This window comes from Lactuca virosa, chromosome 3, assembly GCF_052849685.1.
Source record: "Lactuca virosa cultivar CGN04683 chromosome 3, Lactuca_virosa_CGN04683_v6, whole genome shotgun sequence".
Lineage (NCBI taxonomy): Eukaryota > Viridiplantae > Streptophyta > Magnoliopsida > Asterales > Asteraceae > Lactuca > Lactuca virosa.
In genome coordinates this window covers 359,077,240-359,097,877 of record NC_136428.1, presented here as the reverse complement: position 1 = coordinate 359,097,877, position 20,638 = coordinate 359,077,240, and the positions used below count along the sequence as shown (strand labels likewise).

Here is a 20,638-nt window from a genome sequence, read left to right as displayed (position 1 = left end):
ACCAAGTTGCCCAAGATAACGGGTGGACTTGATACCATATGGGTCATCGTCGACAGATTGACCAAGTCCGCACACTTCCTGCCTATCAAAGAAACAGACAAGATGGAGAAGCTTACAAGAACTTACATACGGGAGATTGTACGACTGCACAGTGTTCCCATATCCATTATCTCGGACAGAGATAGTAGGTTCACTTCGAGGTTCTGGCAGTCGCTACAAAGTTCCCTAGGAACTAGGCTGGACATGAGTACAACCTACCATCCACAGACCGACTGACAAAGTGAGAGGACTATCCAAACCTTGGAAGATATGTTGTGAGCCTGTGTGATTGACTCTGGGAAAGCATGGGATACTCATTTACCCCTTGTCGAATTTTCCTACAACAACAGTTATCACACGAGCATAAAGGCTTCTCCATTCGAGGCCCTCTATGGCCGAAAGTGCAGATCCCCTCTGTGCTGGGCTGAGGTGGGAGATACCCAGTTAACTAAAGGACGAGTTCCTGAAAGCACTCTCACGGGTCCGGAGATCATTCGGGAAACGACAGAGAAGATCGTTCGGATTCGTGAACGATTGAAAGCCTCTAGAGACTGACAGAAAAGCTATGCTGATAAACGAAGGAAACCGTTGGAATTCCAGGTGGGCGACCGTGTTCTATTGAAGGTCTCACCCTGGAAGGGCTTAATACGCTTTGGAAACCGTGGAAAGCTGAATCCAAGGTACATAGGGCCTTTCGAGATTCTCGCAAGAATCGGCCCTGTAGCTTACAAACTTAACTTACCACGCGAACTCAGTAACGTACATTCTACTTTCCACGTCTCGAACATGAAAAAGTGTCTGTCCGACGAGACTCTTGTAATCCCACTCGATGAGATCGAGATCAACGAGAGCCTCAGCTTCGTGGAAGAACCAGTAGAGATCATGGATCGGGAGGTCAAGCAAACGAAACAAAGTCGTATCCCTATAGTGAAGGTTCGCTGGAACGCCAAGCGAGGACCTGAATTCACTTGGGAGCGAGAGGATCAGATGAAACTAAAATATCCTCGTCTTTTTACTTAGTTATTTGTAACTACTTATTTGCTTAAACTCTAATTTCGGGACGAAATTCCTTCTAACGGGGGGATGATGTGACAACCCGAAATTTCTATTCTGTACAACCATTCACTTCAATAAAAGTCAGAATAGTTCTGCTAACTTTTGAGTTGTGTAGAGTCAGTTTGAGTGTTCTAAAGCCTAGTACTTCAGGAGATAATAGGAGAGAGGATGCCCTAGGGTTTATTGTGCAACAATAAAGTCCCAAAACTCCAAGAGTTTGGAGTTTACGGCCTAAACAAGGTGTTTACGGCCGTAAACCCTAAGGGGGTATAAATATGACACTTAGTCATATTTACCACTTTTTCACATTTTTAAGATCCAAAACTCAAATCCTCTCAAGTATCATCCGATTTTCCTTCTTGATCTTCAACTTTGTAAGTGTCTCTAGCCTTAATAAGTTGATATCTTACTTAATCTAGTGATCTTACATGATTCCATCCGTGAAATCATTCCATATGTGTAGATCTTCAAGTTTCACCAAGAACACCAAGAACACACACTAGTGTTCTTGGACTTTTAGCACCTTTTCATGCTTCTACATAGTAAGTACTCTTACGCTAGTGTGTTATAAGACTTGTTACACTTCTAAATCATCTAGGAAACACTAGTAAACACAAGATCAAAGGTGTTTACGGTCCAAGATGTTCTTGGACCGTAAACCCTAATGAAGGGGCCAAAGTGTGCCCTAGTCCCTTGCCAAGCCTTGGATACTAGTGTAGAACATATCCCTAAAGTGCTTAGGACCTTAAACACCAAAAAGACCATAAACCATATGGGTTTACGGCCGTAAACCCAAGTAGAAATGGTCCATGGACCGTAAACTCCACAAAGGAGTGAAATGGTGCCCTAATCACTTCCAAAGGCTTAGACTTCAAGTAGGAATGCTTCTTATGACCTTTAAAGCTTCAAAACACAATATGGTAAAAATACCATGAGTTTACGGCCGTAAACTCATGGGTTTACGATCATAAACTCAATAAGAGTTGGTCCCAAAACCGTAAACTCCAAAAGCGTTTACCCTTGGACCCCAAACTCAATAGCAAGGTCCTACAACCCTTAGATGCAATCCTTAGTACTTATAACACTGAATTAAAGTGTTTTACATGTCCTAGGATGTCTTAACTTGGTTAATTAGTTGTTTAAATGACTAATTGGATACATATATGTGTTATTATATGTTAACTAGGATCCTTGTGTGTGTTCAAGTCTTCACTTGACACTTAGCATCCTATAACATCAGTTCATCCAAAGCACTCACTACAGGTGAGTTCATACCCCTTAATTAACCTTTTAAATGTTTTTAAATGCTTTTATGGGGGGGGGGATACAAGTTGAACTATTATAGTTATTATATCAATCACATGTGATTAATAACTACCAAACAAGTGGATTTCTTACTTTTCAAACTGTGATATCAAACTGTTTTACTTCAAACTGTTTTACAAACTCTTTTACATATCAAATACTTTTATTAAACTCTTTTAAACTTATTTTCTGTTAAATGTGTACCTATATAGATATAGTTATATAAGTAGGATTGAAAGGACTTAGGACTGATAGCTCACCTTACTTCCTGTTCCTTGTTTGGTTGTGGACTTAGGGTATTCAGGTTATTTGTCCGAAGGTCGTTTGAATCCTAGTTACATATTATGTATATGTATATGGGTATAAAGGTTCCTTCTTTCATTCAGTTCAATGCCTTTGGGTAGCAAGGGTATACACACATGTTCATACATTCAAACAACATTACTATGATGAGAAACAAACAATACCATACAGAGAGAACGTACATACATGCTAGACAGGGAGAGAACACACAATACAGCTAGCACATACATATACTAGAACATTACTAAAGTTATGTGAGCCACGTAACGGGGCATGGCACTTCCTGTCATGACCGTTTTGTATCCAAAATCTCCTTAAGTGGGGAGCGTATGAGTTTGTGTATAGATCTATACTGGATTGACTATCCTACACCTCGCTGCTCGCTACAGTGGGACTTGCAAGTCTACGGGTGCCAAACGTCATTTCTTCCGACATCTTACATTGTCGCGTTCTATAGTCGGTAGCAGGATACAGGCCGATCACATGGTACTTTAAATAACAATTGGTTTAAGGTAGTTAGTACAGCAGTAGTTACTTAATACAACACTACAGTACTATTTCATTTTCCCATTGCATTTAATTTGTGATATTCACACAATAAACAGTAATGTAAAAACTATATTTTTGGTTAATGATAGTCAGATTTGGGAAAATACATACTCTTACAAGAGACACACACAGATACTAGATGCCTTGGTAGAAGGCTACTTTTAGTAGGAAACATAGGGTTTTCTAGGGGAGTTCAAAAATTTACAAACTTATACAATTTCAGACTTAAAAACACTTTCATACAAATACAGACACTAATATACTTATGATCTCACCAGCTTTAAAGCTGATAAACTCTTTCAAAATAACTTGTATTCTCAGGTCACTAGTAGACAGGTACCGGAGCCAAGTTTTGAGAAGATGGAGCTCGTTCAAGACTCATCTTTTATTTTGATTCATATTTTTGGTGTCTATATAACTTGACAGAACACACTTGTATGAAATTATATTATTAATGCAATGGATGATGTTGTTGCTTGTTTACTACTTTGCATTGTTGTGATACTGAACATGACGTCCTCCACCTCGAACGATTCCGCCGTTCCGGTTTTGGGGTGTGACAGGGACACTCTACTATACGCACCTGGCACAACCCTCTCTTTCCAGGGTGCTCCAAATCGATCTCGCATCTGCAACTTCTTGGAAATCATATCCTTCGGGGTCTGACTCCCTGTCACGCTCACTAGCTCGCTTGCCAATGGCTAAGCTGCAACACTGGAACACCCTCTGTCCCTAAACCGGGTCACAAACTTCTCCCCCGAAGCTTCTCAGATTCTTCAAGACTCTCACTGATTTGAGTATGGATCCTATGCTTTCAGTAGTACGGGCCCAATACTACCTTCCACACCTATCCATACTTTCCTCAGCAATCCTCCCGGATACTCCAAGTTACTTCCTCAACTGGTACACCCAAGTCTCACTGAGCCTCACTACTAACCCACTGAACATATCCTAGGCTTTCCTAGGTTCCCGTACCCACCCAGTCCTCAGCTGCTGAAAGATTCCCGATAATGTCAACTAGCTACCTCATGAATATAGCCACATGCAACAGAGATCAGATAATCCTTCGAGTAATAGACCCATCCCTAGAACGGTTGGACTCAGAAAAGAGCTGTGTAATAGGGTCAAATCTATCACTCTGAGATTATTCGGCCTGTGTCCCATGTGACTTAGCATATTCACTTAGTAGTTAGCTCACATTACTAAGAGTCCCACAAAGCACAAAGCAAACATCATTCAGACAATGGAAAATCTAACCATCATATTCCAAGAAAATCATTCTATCCTCTAATCAGGAATCTGTACATGCAATTCAAAGGCTCATACAATCATGCATAACCTAAACAGGCTATCCTATTACTGACTGATCAGTACTAGCATGCAAGTCTACAAGTGTCACACCCCCAAACCGAGGATGGCGGAAACGTCCGGGGGTGGAGGACTTCATGTATAATATCATAACAACAATTGCAATAGTAATTCAAGTAAACACAACCAACATATATATATATATATAATTGAAAAGTTACATCATTATGATTTACATGTTTATAAATCAATTACAATACATGGACAAGATAGGAAATGTTTTACGTCTTAGCATCCCATTCTCAACAACACTTGGTTACCTGTTTAATGATTTCCTGAGAGTACAAGTGGTTTGAAAAAGTGTCAACACGATGGTTGGTGAGTTCATAAGTTTTTGTTTTGTATTATTAAATGCTTTTCACTTACAAACATAGTATTTGTTTTCTTTTGAAATTGGCAAACAATTGTATTCGAGATAATGGTTTATAGAATTGAAAGTTGATTAACAAAGGATAACAACAACAAATAGTCCTCACCCTATACATATACATACGTATATATATAGGATGGAGCATCTAATCATCATACACACTCAACCACGTGCGATCAATCACCTTAGCGTCCCAAGGTGGGGTGGTAAACCCAATAGCGCTATTATTGTCCATAACGTACCTCAAGAATACGGGCATAGTTATGGAGATTAGACTAAAAATGATAATGCACTACAAATACATGTAGCGTAAACAAAACAAAATGACAATGCACTACAAATACATGTAGCGTAAACAAAACAATAATAATAGTGCACTACAAATACAAGTAGCGCAAACAAAACAATATTTATACAAATACCGAGTTATGTATAATTTATAGAAAACTCGTTTGGTGATGTGCAAGTAGCCATTTGAAAATCAAGAACTTGAACTACTTGCACCTTGTGTTGTTTTGAAAACTAAAATGTTTAAGCTTACCAAAACCGGTCGTGATTGAAGTTCAACTTTTCGGATGTAATCTATTGAAAACGTTTAATTATGATATTGATGATTTAACTTGTATTCCCCCCCCTTAAAACTTAATAAAAATATAAAATGTAGGGGTATGAACTCACCCTTGAAGCGTGAGTTCGATTGGTACGACATTTGCATTCCTTTGAGAAACGATAAACATGCCGAGTGAACCGCAAATTCATAATCCTTGAACCTTGAAGTATTACCGGGACCGTTTTGTAACAGGTTTACAGTATATGGATTGTTTGTAAATTATTTTAACCAAAGTGGGACTGATTGGGTAAACATAATTTCAAAGGAGGGGTTAATATTGACAATTGGAATCAAAGATTTGGGGTTTGGACTGAATTTGCAAAGTTTTTGTAAAAAGGGTTAAGTTTTGATAGTTTAAATAATGGGTTGGGTTTCCGTTTGACTGTTGACCGGGTCAAACTCGGTACCCGTTTTCTTTTCGGGTTGTAACCCTTTACCCGACTACGGATCCATCAAAAGGAGATCAGGGTCCTCACACCCGTTCCATTTGTTTCAGTCGGATAATAAGATCAAAAAGGGAAATCGGGTTCTCTTCACAGCCGACTTGAAGAACACCTTTGAACGGGGGAAAAAGACGACGGGAAATCGAACACATCGTCGGCTGATTGGTGAAGATCGAAAACATCGTCGGAGAATCCCCCGGTTCGCGGGTGGAGACAATCGGAAAAGGCGTCGTCTTCTCCAAACCGAAGGGTCAATGGAGAACGAACGGGAACTTAATCAATGGACGAACACAGCGAGAGGGGAGAACAAGAAGGCTCGCAGGCGCGATTTCGTCGATCGACCGCGAGAAGGTTCATCTCCTGGGTTTGACGAGGCTAAAAAAAAAGAAGATGGGGAGAAGCAGCGAGGCTGCTTTCGTCCTCGTCTGGCTTTGAGTTGCGAAAGAGGGAAGGGTCCGATGGAGCAAAGCAGTCAACGACGGCAGGGGTGATTTGGACCTGCTGTGAAATCGGCGAAGGAAAGTGAGGACCAAGAGGGATGCGAGGGGCTTTCTGGAAGTCCATGGTGGAAATAGGGCAGCAGGTGGGGGCTTTGGTGGATTTTGCTCGACCGAAGAAGAGGAGATGTGCGAGAGGTGACGATGGCTGGTCGGAAATCGTTAGGGCAACGGTGGCAGTTCCGATCATTAACGGGTAAGAGTTTCTTTTTGGGATTTTGTTTGTCTGTTCACAGGAAAGGGGTTGTAGGGGTGGTATACATGAAATTTGTGGCTTGATAGTCTTGACAAATTCAGGTGGGAAGAAGCTGGATCGAATGAGAAAGATGAAGCAGCAACAACAATGGTGTTCAGGGGTGTTTGGCTGGAATCGATGGATTGACTGGGACGTTGTTTCGTTTGACAGAAAAGAGAAGGAAGAACAATGGTGAAAAGAGAAGGAAGAATAAACTGGAAAAAGTGGTTCTTGTTGCAGATAAACACGAGATCAAGAACAAACATCGATCTTGGCTTGGATACAGGTTTTACTTTTGGTTGTTTATGATAGAAAATGTTGAGGAGGTTTGTTTAGATTCTGTTTCTTTGTATTTGATCATTGAATAATGGAAGAGTGTTGTAATGGGAATCAATGTAGGTAAATGTGTTTGGGACCCTTTGATAGATTGCAGGAAACAAGGAAGAAAAAAAAAAAAAAAAAAGGGAAGGAATAAAGACATTCCCTAAAGTGTCAATTGGTTTCTTTATTACTGTCAATTGGCTGTAAATTGATTCATTCATTGGTGTTGTATTTGTATATTCATTTATTTGAAGTGGATATATTAATAGATGTATGGGGGTATGTATGTATATAAGGTATTTGGTCTTTTGGATTTTACACAATACGCAAATTTTAAGTGTATATTTATTTTGAATATATATCCGTTACATATCCTACATGTATTTAGATAATTGTAACGGTAATTAACACACACACATTTATATATATATTTATATAGATATATATATAAATTTGAACTTATATATATTAACCAGGTAAAATTTATTAGTTTGTGAAACCTCGGCTGGTTAAATTAAAAATACAATTACCTATACTTAAGAGACCCCATTCTATTTGTCATTGGTCTCTATTGCATCACGGCCCACGGGGGTTTGATCGTCGAACTATGACCGAATTGTACCGGTTTTTACATTATCCCCTTGTTGAAGGGAATTTCGTCCCGAAATTTAAGAAAGAAGTACCTTAAGAGAAAAGTTGCGGTTTTTTTTTTTTTTTTTTTTTTTTTTTTTTTTTTTCGGTACCAGTTTTAATTATATTACGATATTAGATACGTATGTTTAGACTAGTTTTGTGAAACTTTGGCCCATTGGGTTAGCTCATTATTTTCAAACTATATTTATCACCAACCGTCTTAACCACTTAGGATGTTAATGATGTATACCGTCGTGGGGAACATACGATGCTTTGATTAGGGATAATCGACTACAAGATAAGTTTTGGTATGGAGGAAAATATACATGGACTTGTTTACGGTCTACTATATTGTTAGGTTTTCATATTTAGCGGTATGAAGTTGGTTGATAGCGACGAGAATGATTGATTTATTCTACCTTGCTGATATGGGAATTAAGGGTTCAATCATTTCTTCGTAAATTTAGAATGCTAAAGTATGACCTTGTTAGAATTATAACCGAGAAGGGATCTGAATACAAAACCTGTTTCTCTTCCAGATGTTATATAGGTAAGATAAATCTAGTTTGTCCTTATACGGTTGAGGTCTTCCTTAATGAATATGCAACTCACTAAACCTAATTCTCACTCAACCATAAATTTAAAATTCTGAAACACAAAAGAAATTGACATAAATATTGGTAGTAATGTCAAAGTATGATGTTTACAAAGAAGTTATATGAGACGTAACTACTAATGATGTCAAGTTTATTTTATTACAATGACTTGTTGTTATCATGAGAGATGAAGTATGTTGCCCAAATGAGATGCAACTGTCATTTTCTCAGGGGAAACAAAGTTTGTTGCTAAAATGTGATACAAGATTTGTTGCTAAAATGAGATACACGATTTGTTGATAAAACGTGATGCAAGACTCGTAGATGTACCAAGTCCCCATTCATGAGTTCATATCCCCAGCCTAATGACCGAATTATGCCCTAGGGACTACTATATGTATCAAAAAACATAGTGTATAAAAAGGTAAAATGCACTCAAGCGAATCGTGCAAGTGATGATTTGTCTACTTCTGGCTAGCGTTATCCATGATGACCATATACTCAAATGAGTTAATGATTAGTGTGAACTGATTCCAGGGACTTAAAGGTGATAAGACCTCATGAATTGACACTAGCATACACATACAAAGCAGCTTATAGCAACCAAGTTTATACGAGTCAAATAATTATAACGAACGTAAGTAGTTTAGCTACAACAAGTCATGTTTTCTTTAGCATGAGTGAAGACTTGTAGTATGCAGTGAAAAGAATTTACTCTGAGGTATATGGGAACTGATACGTCGCTTAAAAGTCAAGGATTTGCAGGGTAGACATGTGAAGCATTAAATGCCTGCGGCACCCAAGTCAAGATTGTAGCAGTATATACTGATACGTGTGTGAATGGAAGAAGAAAGTTACGGCTCAACGAGTATTTATATTCACTTCCTCTTTATTTGTTATTAATTACTTCTCCTACTTCACTTATATAAATCCTCACATTCTTACTGCAACTTTTAATTTCTTCCTCACAAATGGATCCACCTGCAGATCATCAAAACCCCATATACGACTTCGATGGGTTTCTGTGCTTTGATCATCAAGATCTTTTCAGGTAAATATACATGTCACACATTACCCTATCTTTCGCACATAAAAGGGATTTTGTCTATATTGATCAAAACATGGTTTGGATTTGTAGTGATCAAAATGAGTATTTCATCGTGTTGGATTTGATTATCTTGAGTTTTTTTTTTTTTTGACAGTGGTGACATTCTCGACCATCCTAATTACGAGTTGTCGGAAAAATTGCCAGAAGTGCTTGATCAGAACGTTTCCACCGCACTTAACCAAGATCAAAACATCATTTCTAGAAATGAGTTTCACGATTTGGATCCCCTTGAAGACATAAGCTTATGGGATTGTTGGGAGGATGGTAATTCACCATCGGTTAGTTTCAGGGAAGACTACAAACCCGGTGGTGATGCTACTGGTAGTTCTAGTGCTGCCACCACTGATCACGGTGGCCGTAAGGTGGCAAATAGATTGAGACCATTGGAGTTTGAAGAGATAGCGAAGTACTTTGAGATGCCGATAATCATGGCAGCAAAGGAACTAGGGATAGGGGCAACATTGTTGAAGAAAAGATGCAGGGAGCTAAACATAAACAGATGGCCTCATAGGAAACTTAAGAGCCTTGAATCCCTCATTCAAAATGCCAAGGTAAACTACTCTAATAACCTTCTATTCATTACTCATGCATGTATGCATGCACTTGGTAACCAAAGTAGTTTTGGTATTTTCTAAAATTTTAATTATTAGTTTCTTTATAACATAAACATAGGCCTTAGGCATATGCCACATCGAATCAATTGTTTTACTACGATTTTTGATTTATATTTACATAAACTTAACTCATTGTAAATTTCATGAACTCACACGAAAATTGTATTGCATCTACCTAAAATAAACTAGGAGTTGGGATTAAAGGAGGAGGTAGAGACGTTAGCAGGGCACAAGAAGATGATGGAGAAATTGCCCGGTATGGAATTGACAGAAAGAACAAAGAGGCTTAGGCAAGCTTGCTTCAAAGCTATTTATAAGAAGAGAGGACTTAAAAATCCTTAGTCCTTACCTTTTCTTTTAGCCATTTTGTTATAATTAGTGGATTTTAAATCTACATTGTATGTGTTTTTCTCTTGATAGATTGATACCCTTTTTAGTTTCATTGTGTTTGTCTATTGATTTTTTTTTTTTTGATTTGTTGAAACTTCACAAACGTACTTAGGCACACGCTAGTCAAACCCCAGATAATGTAGTTGATCAGGCTACATCTTCCCCGACTTGACTATATGTCTCTAAGCCCACCTGTGTTGTCCAACAATCGTAATATTTTTGTTCTGTACTTGTGACCCTGTTCTTTGTATGAATGTTGGTAGGTATACTTTAATTAAGAAAAACATTTATTTTCTAAAGGTATATTTATTTGGAAAATGCACAAATCAGAGACTATTAGTCCCAATTGTGTTTATAGTTTGTATATCTTATGTGGTTTGATACACTTAATTCACTATAAACTGTGCTCTGATACCAATCTGTCACACCCCCAAACCGAGGATGGCGGAAACGTCCGGGGGTGGAGGACTTCATGTATAATATCATAACAACAATTGCAATAGTAATTCAAGTAAACACAACCAACATATATATATATATATAATTGAAAAGTTACATCATTATGATTTACATGTTTATAAATCAATTACAATACATGGACAAGATAGGAAATGTTTTACGTCTTAGCATCCCATTCTCAACAACACTTGGTTACCTGTTTAATGATTTCCTGAGAGTACAAGTGGTTTGAAAAAGTGTCAACACGATGGTTGGTGAGTTCATAAGTTTTTGTTTTGTATTATTAAATGCTTTTCACTTACAAACATAGTATTTGTTTTCTTTTGAAATTGGCAAACAATTGTATTCGAGATAATGGTTTATAGAATTGAAAGTTGATTAACAAAGGATAACAACAACAAATAGTCCTCACCCTATACATATACATACGTATATATATAGGATGGAGCATCTAATCATCATACACACTCAACCACGTGCGATCAATCACCTTAGCGTCCCAAGGTGGGGTGGTAAACCCAATAGCGCTATTATTGTCCATAACGTACCTCAAGAATACGGGCATAGTTATGGAGATTAGACTAAAAATGATAATGCACTACAAATACATGTAGCGTAAACAAAACAAAATGACAATGCACTACAAATACATGTAGCGTAAACAAAACAATAATAATAGTGCACTACAAATACAAGTAGCGCAAACAAAACAATATTTATACAAATACCGAGTTATGTATAATTTATAGAAAACTCGTTTGGTGATGTGCAAGTAGCCATTTGAAAATCAAGAACTTGAACTACTTGCACCTTGTGTTGTTTTGAAAACTAAAATGTTTAAGCTTACCAAAACCGGTCGTGATTGAAGTTCAACTTTTCGGATGTAATCTATTGAAAACGTTTAATTATGATATTGATGATTTAACTTGTATTCCCCCCCCTTAAAACTTAATAAAAATATAAAATGTAGGGGTATGAACTCACCCTTGAAGCGTGAGTTCGATTGGTACGACATTTGCATTCCTTTGAGAAACGATAAACATGCCGAGTGAACCGCAAATTCATAATCCTTGAACCTTGAAGTATTACCGGGACCGTTTTGTAACAGGTTTACAGTATATGGATTGTTTGTAAATTATTTTAACCAAAGTGGGACTGATTGGGTAAACATAATTTCAAAGGAGGGGTTAATATTGACAATTGGAATCAAAGATTTGGGGTTTGGACTGAATTTGCAAAGTTTTTGTAAAAAGGGTTAAGTTTTGATAGTTTAAATAATGGGTTGGGTTTCCGTTTGACTGTTGACCGGGTCAAACTCGGTACCCGTTTTCTTTTCGGGTTGTAACCCTTTACCCGACTACGGATCCATCAAAAGGAGATCAGGGTCCTCACACCCGTTCCATTTGTTTCAGTCGGATAATAAGATCAAAAAGGGAAATCGGGTTCTCTTCACAGCCGACTTGAAGAACACCTTTGAACGGGGGAAAAAGACGACGGGAAATCGAACACATCGTCGGCTGATTGGTGAAGATCGAAAACATCGTCGGAGAATCCCCCGGTTCGCGGGTGGAGACAATCGGAAAAGGCGTCGTCTTCTCCAAACCGAAGGGTCAATGGAGAACGAACGGGAACTTAATCAATGGACGAACACAGCGAGAGGGGAGAACAAGAAGGCTCGCAGGCGCGATTTCGTCGATCGACCGCGAGAAGGTTCATCTCCTGGGTTTGACGAGGCTAAAAAAAAAGAAGATGGGGAGAAGCAGCGAGGCTGCTTTCGTCCTCGTCTGGCTTTGAGTTGCGAAAGAGGGAAGGGTCCGATGGAGCAAAGCAGTCAACGACGGCAGGGGTGATTTGGACCTGCTGTGAAATCGGCGAAGGAAAGTGAGGACCAAGAGGGATGCGAGGGGCTTTCTGGAAGTCCATGGTGGAAATAGGGCAGCAGGTGGGGGCTTTGGTGGATTTTGCTCGACCGAAGAAGAGGAGATGTGCGAGAGGTGACGATGGCTGGTCGGAAATCGTTAGGGCAACGGTGGCAGTTCCGATCATTAACGGGTAAGAGTTTCTTTTTGGGATTTTGTTTGTCTGTTCACAGGAAAGGGGTTGTAGGGGTGGTATACATGAAATTTGTGGCTTGATAGTCTTGACAAATTCAGGTGGGAAGAAGCTGGATCGAATGAGAAAGATGAAGCAGCAACAACAATGGTGTTCAGGGGTGTTTGGCTGGAATCGATGGATTGACTGGGACGTTGTTTCGTTTGACAGAAAAGAGAAGGAAGAACAATGGTGAAAAGAGAAGGAAGAATAAACTGGAAAAAGTGGTTCTTGTTGCAGATAAACACGAGATCAAGAACAAACATCGATCTTGGCTTGGATACAGGTTTTACTTTTGGTTGTTTATGATAGAAAATGTTGAGGAGGTTTGTTTAGATTCTGTTTCTTTGTATTTGATCATTGAATAATGGAAGAGTGTTGTAATGGGAATCAATGTAGGTAAATGTGTTTGGGACCCTTTGATAGATTGCAGGAAACAAGGAAGAAAAAAAAAAAAAAAAAAGGGAAGGAATAAAGACATTCCCTAAAGTGTCAATTGGTTTCTTTATTACTGTCAATTGGCTGTAAATTGATTCATTCATTGGTGTTGTATTTGTATATTCATTTATTTGAAGTGGATATATTAATAGATGTATGGGGGTATGTATGTATATAAGGTATTTGGTCTTTTGGATTTTACACAATACGCAAATTTTAAGTGTATATTTATTTTGAATATATATCCGTTACATATCCTACATGTATTTAGATAATTGTAACGGTAATTAACACACACACATTTATATATATATTTATATAGATATATATATAAATTTGAACTTATATATATTAACCAGGTAAAATTTATTAGTTTGTGAAACCTCGGCTGGTTAAATTAAAAATACAATTACCTATACTTAAGAGACCCCATTCTATTTGTCATTGGTCTCTATTGCATCACGGCCCACGGGGGTTTGATCGTCGAACTATGACCGAATTGTACCGGTTTTTACAACAAGTACATACAATAGGCATATAAGGCATCCTCCTAGATCCTTATCCCTAATCTAGCATGCAATTCTTATAATCATATCATATCATACCATAACATAACATGTATGGGTATCTTGGGGAAAACTTACTTGAGCTCGGCTAATTGCACGTATCACACACCTTGTTCTTTTCAAAGTTATTTTCTATTTTCAAATTCTTTTCAAACTTCTTTTTATAAAAGGGTTTTACTTTTGAAAATTTTCATACGAAGTCCTTAGTTTGAGTTCAGACACACCCGGGAGTGTGCCCGAATCCCTCAAACCAAGGCTCTGAAACTAACTTGTAACATCCTAAAATTTAAGACCAAAAATTTCATTTTAATTAAGTTATTATATAAAACCAACAGTATGAAAACATTCATATTAATGTCTCATGTCAAAACCAAAGTGTCAATAATCAAAACATATTATCATAAAACCATATTAGAGTGTAATCCTAAAGATCTCATGTGCGGAAAACATAGTGTGATGCGCTGCGATCAAGCCGGCTCCTTTCCTTTGAAAACGAGTACCTGAAACCAAAACTGTAAACCGTAAGCACGAAGCTTAGTGAGTTCCCTCATCATACCACATACCATACTACTAACATACTGTCAGGCATATCTGGGTGCCCGACCTACCCCTTCGGTATCTTTCAACCGGTAACCACCTAGCATATCTGGGTGCTGGCCTCCCCTTCGGTATCTTTCAACCGGTAACCACCTAGCATATCTGGGTGTTGGCCTCCCTTTCGGTCTCTTTCAACCGGTAACCGGGAGCTAACCTCCCCTTCAGTATCTTTCAACCGGTAACCGGGGACTATTTCACCCCTACCACTACAACATAATAACATAGCATATCATACATGAATATATTGTCAGGCATATCTGGGTGCCCGACCTACCCCTTCGGTATCTTTCAACCGGTATCCAGGGACTATTTCACCCTCTACTATTACCACATAATAACATATCATGATCATACTGCTAGGCATGCATGGGTACTATCTACCCCTTCGGTATCTTTCAACCAGTAACTAGGGGCTATATCACCCCTACCACTACTAACACATATATCATAGCATCCTAGCACATAAAGCATATCAGATAACAACACACCAGATAATTATCACAAAGACAATCATCTAACAAACAATTCCTACTAGTGGGCCGACATTGTGGCCGTAGACCCACTCCTACTAGAAGGTAACTCACCTCACACTACTGAAGTCCCGTAGACACAATCCCAGCTGCTGGATGACAGCTTCCCCGAACTGTCAATATCAAATATCACCCAATTAATAATTGGGTTCCACTACATAACCATAAGTACGTACTTGGGGTCATTACTACATTACCCCGTGCTTGGCTTTATTCAAGCCCAAGGCCCAATCCATATGCCCAAAAGTTAACTATGAGTCAAAGCCCAACATATGGCCCAATTTTCCAAATTGGGCCCAAACCTTTACAAGGTCTTACCATAAGGCCCAACCATTTAGTCCAGTCCAACATTTAACATTCTAATGACCCAATATCACATAATCATAAAGGCCCAAACTATGGCCCAATTTTCCAAATTAGGCCCAACTCCTCATTTGTACCTCACCTTAAAGCCCATTAATTATTCTAGTCCATGTGCTTGAGCTTGGATGGTCCATTAATAACCCAATCATCAAGGCCCAATAGAAAGGCCCAACAATAAACCCAAGTGAAATTAGGGTTTCACATAAAATGATGATTAGGGTTAAGTTTCCAACCTAACCCATTAAGGACTTAATCCACTAAGGACTTAATCCATTAAGTCCCATATTGCTTAGATTAATCTTTGCCAATGATTATTCTTTAATATTTCAAACTATTAAATAATTCTCATGTGTGTGTGTCCCGATTAATTCTCAAAATTAGGGTTTTATTGGCATTAGGGTTTTCCAAACCCTAGTTAGGGTTTCCAACCTAAATACTAGCCCATTTATCAATTTGTTGGGCTTTTAGGTCAATTAGGGATTTATTGGGCCTATTAGACCCACTAGAATATCATTAAGCCCATTAGGGTTTTATTAGGCCCAATAGGGCTTACAAGGCCCATTAGGGTTTCAAGCACCCCAAATGAATCAAACTCAACGAGGTAAGCACACTGCCACCCGACACGTCGCTTGAGGTCGTTCCAATGGTTGCGGCGGCTAGGGATCCTTGCTCCGACTTGGTCTCCAACAACTCTCTCGGTCAGGAGGATGGGGCACGGTTGTTGGCTTCGGTGGTCCTAGTCGTCGGCGGCTGATCGGAGGTGGCATATTGGCGCCGTCGATGTGGAGACATAAGGGTGGCAGAGTGGCGGCTGATGAATAGGTTGAGTATTAGGGTTAGGGTTTGAACAATGGAGAGGCTATATAACCGGTTATATGAAACATCTTCCCATAACGACACAACCAGCCCCTCCTCCTCCTATTCCTTTCAAAATGAGTCCTAATTTTACCCTTTTAGCCCTCAGCATTATAATTCTTTACAATTCAGGTTCAATATTTACTAATTTCACCCCTGCTTCCATAAATACTTACAAAATGAATCCGAAACTTACATTTTAACCCCCAACTTCTATAATTGTGACTTTTAGCTCTTCGAGACCATCCTTTTATATATAATTATTTATTTTAGGGCCATTATTCATTCATTAATTTGTTTATTTATTTAATAAATAAACAGGGTGTTACAACTCTCCCCCACTTAAATTAGATTTCGTCCTCGAAATCATTCCTTACCATTTCTTATACGCCAAGCCACTCAAGTAACATAGTCATCATCCTGGGCACACCCTAGGCTTCCCAGGGTAGCCGTGACCAATCTTCGCAAGGCCCTACAATCTGCAGGTGAACGAATTCCTTGCAACAAGACCACATGTACTCTGACCGAAATCTGCTGTCTCGAGATGGTCTGAATCCCTGATACACCACTCATACTAAATCATTATCGTTAAATCTAGTCTGTTTATCCCTCAACTGACTACTCAACTTCTGATAACCTGTGGTTCCCACTAGAAAACTGAAATCACATACCCAATTATCCCTGTAGGTCATTTAGCATAACCCAAGCAATCTGGTATTCCATCCAAACTTGCAACCTAGAACACAAATACTAATACTGTCCAAACGCTGAAACTGCCCAAACACTGATATGCTTGAAGCAGTAGGTTACCACCTGGCTGCTTTCCAAAATCTAGCGAGACCTTCCTGGTCTCAATTCATCCGCCAGTCATCTGAATTTACCGGGTTCCGGCCCGGCTGCGGAGCCAAAGGACCCCCACTTAGTCGCCTCACACGACTTCTGAACAAAATCTTTCTCTGGAACTAGTTGCGACTAGTTATCATGCCATTGTGGTTCTAACAACCTCCTAACCCAACCGATCGGGTCCATGCGTCGAATCATGACGTTATCAAATCCCAAGGCTAAAAGTGACTGCCACCTAACCGATGGTAGCCTTATATCACAAGCAATCTTATACGGTCCATTGCTTCCCTGATCCCATAACTGTAGTGGCACTCCTACAATCGTATCACTGGCTTAACCTGATCTAATCCTTCTGGGTAAATCCAAAATCCAATCCATGGATTTCCATATCCTCAATGTTGCACCCGAACTGGTGCGTACTACTATTCATTTTGTGTCCTAACAACGCGCTCATGCTATCTGCCAACCAAGTGAAGGCTGCGACTACACTCACAGACTTACATCACTCAAGCACTATTTGCTAACCTTGTGAATGCTACGGCTACACCCGCAGACTTACAACACGCTAACATTATCTGTCAACCTCGTGAATGCTACGGCTATCCCCGCAGTCTTACAACACTTCCAATACTATCTGATCGCTAGTGGATGCTACGGCTACACCCGTAGTCTTACGCCACTTTCCATACTATCTGATCACTAGTGAATGCTACGGCTACCCCCGCAGTCTTACAACACTTTCCCTGCTAACTGACCGCTAGTGAATGCTACGGCTACCCCCGTAGTCTTACAGCACTTTCCATACTAACTGACTGCTAGTGAATGCTACGTCTACCCCCGTAGTCTTACAACACTTTCCATACTATCTGACTGTTAGTGAATGCTACGGCTCATCCCCGCAGTCTTACAACACTTGTCCCAACCGGGTCGGACACGCACTCGACCTAACCCTCAACTGAAATTGAGTCCTAACCGAAGTTATAACCTGGTTCCCGAAACCTGCTGTCTGAGAGTCTCGAAGGCTGTCTTCTGCTCAGGCCCCCAACGAAAGGCCACCGAATTCTTGGTCAGTGGGGTCAAAGGAACCGCAATCTCGGAGAAGTCCCTTATAAATCTCCGGTAATAACCCTCTAAACCCAGGAAGCTCCGAATCTCAGTTGGAGACCTCGGAATCTCCCACTGCATCACGGCCTCTATCTTGGCCGGATCGACCAGAATACCCTTTTGGTTGACAAGGTACCCAAGAGATTGCACCCGGTGCAACCAGAACTCGCATTTGGAGAACTTCACAAAAGTCTCTCCCCTACTTAGATTCGACTAAGTCTTCACAGTACATGAGAATTGAAGGATTCCCAATCCTTCTCGCTTTCTAATACCCCATTGATGACAACCTGTGCCTGCCAATGCTAGCGTTTAATCACCGATTAAACCTTGAGATGTAACGACGTAATTTTTCAAAACAATTTTTCATTTTAAAACATACTTTCATTCACACTATAATCATAAAAACATAATGTATCCACTGTATCATAGCAAACATGTCCCAAGATCTCATATACATAAATCCCCTTCAGTGTGTACAGATCATGCCGGCGCCTTCCCGCGATCCTCGCTAGTACCTGAAACACATAACATAACAACTGTAAGCATAAATGCTTAGTGAGTTCCCCAAAATACCACATACCCCACATACGCCCTTCCAGGCCATAACTCTATAGGATCTTCCGATCCATGTGTCTCAGGGGACTTCCGTCCCAAATCCCGGTCGACCTTCCGGTCCGTAAACCCTTGACCTTCCAGTCCATATCACCTTGACCTTCCGGTCCATACCATCTTGACCTTCCGGTCCATATCATACATAACATACATAGCACATACATATCACATAAATGCATATAGCACATACATATCACATAACCGCATATACCACATGCATCTTATAGCATACAAGACCTTCCGGTCACACATAGGTACCCTTCCAGGTACAGTATAGTGAGAAGACTCACCTCAATGAAGTCGGATAAACTCTCGTCCTCAACGTCCCGAATTAGCCTCCTCCTATTATTCAAATAACATTCTGATCAATATTCTCTCATGATCTCATCTCTATAACTGGGTAGAAGGCCATTCTACCCTTCCTTGAATTCTCCTGAATCAGTCCTGACCAGAACCCTAAAGTCAACAAAAGTCAACGGTCAACTTTGACCCGACTCGTCGAGTGCACTAGGGTGACTTGGCGAGTACGCGCCTGCCCTCTTCGCCCCTGGTCCTCTCTTGACTTACTGAGTCAACCCTATGCTCCACGGGTCGTCACAGATCGCGAGTCGCGGGGCAACCCGACTCAACTCGTCGAGTCCTCTCATGGACTCGTCGAGTACATTCCGTGCTCACACTCAAACGACCTTCTGAGGTCAGATCTGTTCCTCTAATCCATACATCTAGCCTTCCCAACCACTATAATCACGTAAAGGTCTGACCTTTACACTCATGCAATGACCAAAAAGCTTCTTTGGGTGAAATAACCCCTAAAATGGCAACCTAGGGCCATATCTCTAATGGAGTAGCAAAAAGCAATGTGAATAGGACTCTCTGGACCTCTTAAGGTCCAGATCTATAAAGAACTCCACCTTGGGACCTCACATACTTCGAATCCAAGCCAAAGAAGGCACAAGGAAACCCTAGATTCAACTAGAACACCAAATACACGAGTTTGAGCACAGATTAGTACCTCTAGTAGCCTCCTCTGATGAAATGGATGATAGATCTGAGCACCACAACCTTCCTTGTTTGTCCTCCTTCCTTCTTTCTTGCAAAATCACACTTAGAATGATGAAATAGCCCTCCTCTTGCACTACAAGCCTTCTCTCTGTTCTCTAGGGTTTCTCAGGGGTCTGATAGCCGCAAATGGTGGCTATAAAGGTCCTTAAATAGGTCCCAAACCCAAGAAATTAGGGTTTCATTAAACAGCGTGGACTCGCTGAGTCCACGTATGGACTCGCCGAGTCCGTCACTAAACCAGTCCAACCATGCACGATCCTACTCGCCGAGTCGGAGCGCCTACTCGCCGAGTCCCTCTCCAAAACTCAATATAAATACATAAAATAAGATACCTGGGAATCCGGATGTTACATGAGATCTTCCATCCTCGGAAATCTTGATGAGTACTCTTGAAATATGATCCAGTCTGACACCTCAATCAATCTCCCATGTTGTCCACTGAAGACTTTAATCTTCACTCTAGCTGACGAATCCTCGTTACCACCTCCAATCTTGCAGTACCACTGAACTCTAATCGAACACAGCCCATGCGAAAATACAATTCTCTTGAACATCCGATGACCAACCACTTGTGCAACTAACACCCGCAATTGACACTACCCTCTTCATGTTACCAGTCCTGTCCTAGCAACGTTAGTGCATTGAACTCCAAAGTTCTTCCATAGACAATTGTCGACCACA

General features: G+C 40.1%; 2 long non-coding RNA genes across 2 annotated transcripts; one reads left to right on the top strand and one right to left on the bottom strand.

Moving 5' to 3' along the window:
* Positions 1-4,667: 4,667 nt before the first annotated feature.
* LOC145167593 (uncharacterized) lies at positions 4,668-12,280 on the bottom strand. Its single transcript, XR_013741281.1, has 3 exons — positions 11,881-12,280; positions 5,669-11,107; positions 4,668-4,895 (listed from the first exon to the last, which is right to left on the bottom strand). It is a non-coding gene; the product is annotated as an uncharacterized LOC145167593 (long non-coding RNA).
* A 21-nt stretch (positions 12,281-12,301) lies between these two features.
* LOC145167592 (uncharacterized) lies at positions 12,302-13,578 on the top strand. Its single transcript, XR_013741280.1, has 2 exons — positions 12,302-12,948; positions 13,050-13,578. It is a non-coding gene; the product is annotated as an uncharacterized LOC145167592 (long non-coding RNA).
* The last annotated feature ends 7,060 nt before the right edge of the window (positions 13,579-20,638 follow it).